Here is a 6,177-nt window from a genome sequence, read left to right as displayed (position 1 = left end):
AATTAGGAGATTTCCTTAGCAATGAAATTATTCAAAAATACGATGTTGGAGATGATCGCGTGTGTATGTGCGTGTTTTAATGGTATGATGTCGTATGAATATTGCTTGGTCGGAAAACCGAAGAAAACCCACCACCACGACCGTGAGGTGGAGGTGTCACCTCCTGCCACCGTCTGCCACCATCTTGGTGGTTGTGTTGGGCATTTTGTATTCTTTTTGGTTCTAGTGTGTGTATATATGATGTAGGAACTTTTATGTGTGCTTGGTTGTTGGATTTATCACCCGAAACCGCCACCGCCATCGTGTGTGGGTGGCTGCCGCCATGGACCACCGCCGACCACCATTGCCCGAGGTGGCAGTGGGTGTTACCCGACTTATTAAACATTAAATTACCTAAACATCTAAATTTAGTCCGAGTGGAACGTGTTTGTGTTGGAAACCCTATTTAGGGTTTAGATAAACTCTAATGTCAAGAAAACCCTAGTTTTGGAGTTTTGTCGGCACCCGCGTTAAAACTGTTAAATGAATTTTAAATTATACTCGGTAATGCCCTACGATTAACTTAATGCAGTATTAGACTTAATGAATTAGGTCCTTAAGGGGTTAAGTGTGGAGCACTAACCCTAGTTATGATTTTATGTGGAAAACCCTAGAATCGGGGAGCTCTATTTTGGACAATGATCGTGCGCGTATTTGGGCTATTGCTTGGATTATTATTATACCCGAGAATGACTAAGTCAAACCTTAGTCAGTCCTACCCTTAGGTGATTAAGTCCTTAATGGGTTAAGTGTCCTTACTTAACCCTAATCGTCATTTTATGTGGAACCCTAATCGTCATTTCATGTGAAATAGTCACTGTTGCAAGTGACTATGACCTATGATCAGGGATTGACTCTAATATCTTCCTGTAGGTGATTGGAAGTGAGTTGAATATGGTAGATTTCATTGTTGCTACGGTGGTTTCCTACACGCATATCGAGGTGATTTTCGCCTCACTGTATCCGTGGGTCGAAGGCACCAATGCCAACCCACTAGTTTTGGTTATCTGTTAGTAGAGGGATGCCTTAGGGACTGTATATAGTCATGTAGGATAGACTGGGGACTCTTGATCTAAGCTCTCTTACTTTTTCCTTGTTTGGTTATGGTTCTAGAGTAGGATCACCTGTCCGGGTGACTATCCAACCTCTTAGTATATACGGCCATGCATTCCTTGGATTGTTGATATTTAGTATGTTGTTATGTTGTAGTGATCTATTAGATCTATGTTATGGTACCGAGTATGTTGCTATGCTGTAGTGATCTGTTAGATCTGTCTCATGGTATTGATCATGTTGCTTTGTTGTAATAATCTGTAGAACTATATGTTATATGTGCTTGCTAGTTGTCATCTATGGAGTGCCCTTAGGGACTGTCTGTGGTCATGTAGGATAACCTGAGAAATCTTGGTCTAGGCTCTCTTTCCTGTTCCTTGTTTGGTTGTGGCTCTAGAGTAGGATCATCTGTCCGGGTGGCTATCTCACCTCTGGTTACTTATGGTTACGCATTCTATGGAGGTTAGCTGGTAGCAGGACTGTATGTTTTGATAGGACTAGTAGGCAGTAGTGAGCTGTATGATTAATGTTTCCTGTATTATGTGCCCACTTGATCCTTGATTGTTCACATGTCGAAATGTTGTGTTTGGTTTGGGTTCAGGCGGTCCAGCTTTGTGCTGAAGGCCAAGATACGCGGTGCAGGACGACTGTAAGCCGTAGGCACGGAGGCTCGGGAAGAACGGTAGGGTTGAGGCGGTAGGCCAACAAACCCTGGGTATTCCATCCCGATGGATGATTGGACCCATTGTATATTGGCATTCCAACCTGGGGTATTCCATCCCAAGCATGACTGGACACGGAGGTTGACTGGGCCTGGGGTATTCCAACCCGATGGTTGATTGGACCCGACATTTTGATTGTATATGATATCCATTTGTGTGGTGGTATTTTGGGGGAAACTCACTAAGAGTTATGCTTATCTAGTTGTTTATTGTTTCAGGTATCATCAGTGTCTGTGGGAAGGCGAAGGTAAGATTGTACACACTCATCAGCAACATTGAGATTTCACATTTTCTATGATACTTTGATTTTTAATAAATGTAATTTGGAATAAACGTTTCTAAATAATGGATTTATAAATTGGGAAGTTTTACCTTAATAAAAATGAAAAAAAATTCGTTGTGAAAATGGGACGTTACAAATAGCTAAGGATGAATGTATTATCTTAAACCAAAATTGTGCTATTTCTATTAGTGAAAGAAATCTTTTGGTTAATGATAATATGTGTCTTAATGCTAATATTGATAGTTTGAATAATTCTATTGACATTTTTGAATCAAATGAAGGGATGAATCACAACTTTCTTCATCCTTGGTCCAAAGCTCCTAGTCTCAGAAGTGAATTTCCAAAACTAGTGGCTACACACAACACGAATTCTCATATTCGAGGTTATGGAATCCTGACCAATGGAAATTTCTCTGTTTTCAATGTAGCCTATGTTGTTGATCTTAAACACAATCTGATAAGTGCCGCATAATTCACTGATGCCAGTTGGCAACTTGAGCTCTGCAAGAAGCACAACTACGTCATGAAAGAAGATCGGAAAGAATGTCTCATTAAATCAGATCAGAAAAAGAAAATTTATCCCCTGGATGACAACATGATTTTCGGAAAGCCTCATATGTGTTTTTTAACAAAATCGATTCCTAATGTTAGTTGGATATGACATCAGAGACTTGCTCATCTAAATTTCCGATACATGAATGATCTGTTTTCTGGTGATATAGTCTGAGGATTGCCTATCCACAAGTTTGATAACGATCATCTATATGGTGAGTGTGAATATGGGAAGTAATCCAAGAAATTAAAGTCATAATGTTCTGATGTTCCATTTCCGAGCCACTTGAGCTTATTCACATTGATCTATGTGGTCCTTCTACAGTAGAGAGTCTTCATCACAAGAAATATAACCTTATGATTGTAGATGACTACACCAGATTCACTTAGGTTTTCTTCTTAAGATTGAAGTTGGAAACAACTTCCAAACTCACTAATTTCATCAAGGCAATTGAAGTTCTAACGAAGCTGACTGTGCGTAGAGTTCGCAGTGACAACGAAACGAAGCTCACTAATGCCACACTTGAAAAGTTCTTTGTTAACAAAGGTATTAAACCCAAATTTTCTGCTCCCTACACTTCACAACAAAATGGTTTCGTTAAACGAAGAAACTGAACACTTATTGAAGTTGCTTGATCGATGCTGAATTTTGCCAATCTACCTCTATATCTTTGGGTTGAAGCAGTTTCCACAGCTTGCTTTACTTAAAATCATAGCATCATCAATCGAAGGCCCAACATGACACCTTATGAAGCAATCAATGGTCAGAAGCCTAGTATCTCATTTCTACATATCTTCGGTCAAGAACAATCGTGATCAATTCACCAAGTTTCAACCGAAATCTGATGAAGCTATCTTCCTGGGTTACTCATCCAAATCAAAAGCTAATCGGGTTTTCAATCATCTTACCCGGGTCATCGAAAAAAGCTTTGCTATTACTTTTTATGACAACTTCATTCGGAACTCGGAACCAACTCATGTCACAACTCACATTATGGAGTCTGATGTTATACCTCCTGGTTCTCCGAATCATCAAGTTATATATGAAGTTCATTTTGAAAGTCTGTTAGGACCGGTAGAAACAACTCTTAACTATGAATCTAAATCAAGACCCTCATCAACTCCAAATCCTTCCGTTTCTCAAATTTTGCCTGGTCCGATGCCAACCTTTCCTACGTTTGATTCTAAAATATCTCCTTCTCAGGTTGAGGGGGAGAATACCTCTACTTCTATGCCTCAAGGTCAGGGAAGTAATCCAACCCTCGAATCAAATGTTGAAGGATTTCAAAATGTAGCAGACTAATTTACCGAAATTAATCCTGTTCCGAACAGTGACGATGATGCGGACTTCTTTGATTTTCCCTTCGCTGATGAAGATATCTATGGTTTAGAAGTTCAGGGGGAGCATCATTCTCAAATTCAAAATGCTCAGGGGGAGCAACACAACTCCATCGTTGATGTCGAATCTTCAGCTACACAAGAACTTCCAAGATTACATATCTGGACAAAGGATCATCCTCCCGACCAAGTTATCAGAATGTCGGAGTTCAAACTCGCTCTGCTATTTATATTCAAAATGAATGTCACTTTTATGCATTTATCTTAATGGTTGAACCCAAATCCATCAAATAAGCTTTAGAACATTCCGATTAGATTACAGCCATGCAAGAAGAGCTATCTGAGTTTGACAGAAATCAAGTATGGACTCTTGTGCCGCCTCCTCAGGATCACCCAATTGTTGGAACTCGCTGGGTTTTCCGGAACAAGCTCGATGATGCATGAGTAATCATCTGAAAAAAAAAAACAAGATTAATGGCCAAAGGTATCACACAGATTGAAGGTTTCGACAATGACGAGACATTTTCACATGTTGCACGTCTTGAAGCCATTCGTATCTTTATTGCATATGCAACTCATGAGGCTTTTAAAGTTTACTAGATGGATTTCAAAAGTGTCTTCCTCAATAGTGACCTTGACAGTGAAGTCTATCTCTAAAAGCCTCCCAGATTTGTAAATTTAGCTTATCCAAACTACTGTTACAAACTCCAAAAAGTTGTATATGACCTTAAGCAAGCTCCTCGCGCCTAATACGAAAATCTTACTTGTTTTCAAAAGTGGTCTGGTTTTCAAAGAGGAGTTTTTGATCCTACTCTATTCCGAAGAACCAATTGTATTTATTCTTTTAAGACTAAACTATACTTCTTAAGGCTTGGGGTAATTTACATGTTCATTTTTGTGTGTGTGTGTCTTAAATAGTCCCATAATATTCGTTTGTTGCGTCTATTATATATTTAGTAAATATATTAGGGGACCACCCCCACATCCCACCTTGCATTTACCTTTCATATCTCTTCCTTCCTTAACTTCATCTTCCTCCTCCATGAAACTCAACATCTCTGTCGATGCCAACCTCAGTATGAAAGAATTCATAAAATAATCTAAAACCCAAAAAAAATCCATCTATTTTTATATGATCATTATAACATCAAGTAAAATTGGATTCATATTTGTGTTACTCATTAAATCAAAATCAAAACCACATTTTAAGGACAATGACCCATTAAAATAAAATAAAAATGGTATCTTAAAATATAGGAACCAAAATTAGTTGAGTACCAATACACAGTGGCGGTTCTTGTAGGGTGCCGAGTATTGTACCGATAACATCTACTTTTCCTGTACCTAGTGGGAAAAAATTTTGATTTTTTTACCTGTTTTTCCTGCACCAACAACACCTAATATGTATTTTTGGGTCCGTCCCTGCCAATAAATCAACCATTTTCAGTGCCAAACAACAATCCAAATTGTACCAGGAAGCAAATCAAAACCTCCAAAAGTAGAAAAATGATTTCAAAGATAAGGGAAACGAAATAGGTTTGGGGTTTTCATTACTAAGCTTCGGACGTCAAGAAAAAAAAATAACAAAGATTTCGTCAGAGTTCTACCATTCGATTTATTGATGAACAATTTCGTCGGAAATAATAATGATTTCTTGTTGAACGATTTCTCATCAAAATACAAAGATAGTGGAAACGTTTTGTATAGTCTGATTTTTTGTTGTACAAATTCAATGGTGGACTTTTAGGTAATGAGAGAGATAGAAGGAGATATGAAATCTTCATTTTTTTCTAGTGGCGATTTAAAGTGATATTGGGATTGCTGGCAGTGGTGGTCCTGTAATTTTAAGGTATGGTCTTGAGGTTGTCGATGAAGGCCTTGAGGTTGGTGGCGGTAGTGGTATAAATACTAATTTTGTGGTTCTTCACTAATTTACGAGAGAGAGAGAGATTATAATGATTGTGGGAATGGGTGAAGTAATGGTGAGTTGGTTTTTTGATTTTTTTAAATTATTAAAAAAAGTATAGAGGGTAAAATAGTTTTTTTAATTTTATATATATGGAGACTAAAACAAACATATAAATTGCTTGGGTTAAAAGAAAATTTTAAGAATCAAACCAAATTATTTTAAATCATAACGGTAAGGATTGACTTTATCAGTTAAAATGTTATAGGTTCAAGTTTGTTGAA

The sequence above is a fragment of the Lactuca virosa genome, chromosome 9 (assembly GCF_052849685.1).
Source record: "Lactuca virosa cultivar CGN04683 chromosome 9, Lactuca_virosa_CGN04683_v6, whole genome shotgun sequence".
NCBI classification, from domain to species: domain Eukaryota; kingdom Viridiplantae; phylum Streptophyta; class Magnoliopsida; order Asterales; family Asteraceae; genus Lactuca; species Lactuca virosa.
Note: the sequence above shows the minus strand (reverse complement) of the source record.